The sequence below is a fragment of the Pseudophryne corroboree genome, unplaced genomic scaffold (assembly GCF_028390025.1).
Source record: "Pseudophryne corroboree isolate aPseCor3 unplaced genomic scaffold, aPseCor3.hap2 scaffold_942, whole genome shotgun sequence".
Taxonomy (NCBI): Eukaryota; Metazoa; Chordata; class Amphibia; order Anura; family Myobatrachidae; genus Pseudophryne; species Pseudophryne corroboree.
Window position 1 is genome coordinate 180,642 of NW_026970522.1, and position 2,648 is coordinate 183,289.

Here is a 2,648-nt window from a genome sequence, read left to right on the forward strand (position 1 = left end):
TCCCAAACGAAGGACACTAGAAAGAAAATTTTAAAGCCTCCTGTTAGGCCATCATCTACACGACATAGCCCTGAATTTTCCAATGCGCAGCTCTTTGCAAAAGAGAGATATTGGCAAGGAAAAGCTGTCTTGTACCTTTGCATTTTTCTCCCAAACGAAGGACACTAGAATTAAAATTTTAAAGCCTCCTGTTAGTGCTTCATCTACACGGCATAGCCCTGAATTTTCCAATGCGCAGCTCTTTGCAATAGAGAGATATTGGCAAGGAAAAGCTGTCTTGTACCTTTGCATTTTTCTCCCAAACGAAGGACACTAGAATTAAAATTTTAAAGCCTCCTGTTAGGCCATCATCTACACGACATAGCCCTGAATTTTCCAATGCGCAGCTCTTTGCAAAAGAGAGATATTGGCAAGGAAAAGCTGTCTTGTACCTTTGCATTTTTCTCCCAAACGAAGGACACTAGAAAGAAAATTTTAAAGCCTCCTGTTAGGCCATCATCTACACGACATAGCCCTGAATTTTCCAATGCGCAGCTCTTTGCAAAAGAGAGATATTGGCAAGGAAAAGCTGTCTTGTACCATTGCATTTTTCTCCCAAACGAAGGACACTAGAAAGAAAATTTTAAAGCCTCCTGTTAGGCCATCATCTACACGACATAGCCCTGAATTTTCCAATGCGCAGCTCTTTGCAAAAGAGAGATATTGGCAAGGAAAAGCTGTCTTGTACCTTTGCATTTTTCTCCCAAACGAAGGACACTAGAATTAAAATTTTAAAGCCTCCTGTTAGTGCTTCATCTACACGGCATAGCCCTGAATTTTCCAATGCGCAGCTCTTTGCAATAGAGAGATATTGGCAAGGAAAAGCTGTCTTGTACCTTTGCATTTTTCTCCCAAACGAAGGACACTAGAATTAAAATTTTAAAGCCTCCTGTTAGGCCATCATCTACACGACATAGCCCTGAATTTTCCAATGCGCAGCTCTTTGCAAAAGAGAGATATTGGCAAGGAAAAGCTGTCTTGTACCTTTGCATTTTTCTCCCAAACGAAGGACACTAGAAAGAAAATTTTAAAGCCTCCTGTTAGGCCATCATCTACACGACATAGCCCTGAATTTTCCAATGCGCAGCTCTTTGCAAAAGAGAGATATTGGCAAGGAAAAGCTGTCTTGTACCTTTGCATTTTTCTCCCAAACGAAGGACACTAGAATTAAAATTTTAAAGCCTCCTGTTAGTGCTTCATCTACACGGCATAGCCCTGAATTTTCCAATGCGCAGCTCTTTGCAATAGAGAGATATTGGCAAGGAAAAGCTGTCTTGTACCTTTGCATTTTTCTCCCAAACGAAGGACACTAGAATTAAAATTTTAAAGCCTCCTGTTAGGCCATCATCTACACGACATAGCCCTGAATTTTCCAATGCGCAGCTCTTTGCAAAAGAGAGATATTGGCAAGGAAAAGCTGTCTTGTACCTTTGCATTTTTCTCCCAAACGAAGGACACTAGAAAGAAAATTTTAAAGCCTCCTGTTAGGCCATCATCTACACGACATAGCCCTGAATTTTCCAATGCGCAGCTCTTTGCAAAAGAGAGATATTGGCAAGGAAAAGCTGTCTTGTACCTTTGCATTTTTCTCCCAAACGAAGGACACTAGAATTAAAATTTTAAAGCCTCCTGTTAGTGCTTCATCTACACGGCATAGCCCTGAATTTTCCAATGCGCAGCTCTTTGCAATAGAGAGATATTGGCAAGGAAAAGCTGTCTTGTACCTTTGCATTTTTCTCCCAAACGAAGGACACTAGAAAGATAATTTTAAAGCCTCCTGTTAGGCCATCATCTACACGACATAGCCCTGAATTTTCCAATGCGCAGCTCTTTGCAAAAGAGAGATATTGGCAAGGAAAAGCTGTCTTGTACCTTTGCATTTTTCTCCCAAACGAAGGTCACTAGAAAGAAAATTTTAAAGCCTCCTGTTAGGCCATCATCTACACGACATGGCCCTGAATTTTCCAATGCGTAGCTCTTTGCAAAAGAGAGATATTGGCAAGGAAAAGCTGTCTTGTACCTTTGCATTTTTCTCCCAAACGAAGGACACTAGAAAGAAAATTTTAAAGCCTCCTGTTAGGCCATCATCTACACGACATAGCCCTGAATTTTCCAATGCGCAGCTCTTTGCAAAAGAGAGATATTGGCAAGGAAAAGCTGTCTTGTACCTTTGCATTTTTCTCCCAAACGAAGGACACTAGAATTAAAATTTTAAAGCCTCCTGTTAGGCCATCATCTACACGACATAGCCCTGAATTTTCCAATGCGCAGCTCTTTGCAAAAGAGAGATATTGGCAAGGAAAAGCTGTCTTGTACCTTTGCATTTTTCTCCCAAACGAAGGACACTAGAAAGAAAATTTTAAAGCCTCCTGTTAGGCCATCATCTACACGACATAGCCCTGAATTTTCCAATGCGCAGCTCTTTGCAAAAGAGAGATATTGGCAAGGAAAAGCTGTCTTGTACCTTTGCATTTTTCTCCCAAACGAAGGACACTAGAAAGAAAATTTTAAAGCCTCCTGTTAGGCCATCATCTACAAGAAATAGCCCTGAATTTTCCAATGCGCAGCTCTTTGCAAAAGAGAGATATTGGCAAGGAAAAGCTGTCTTG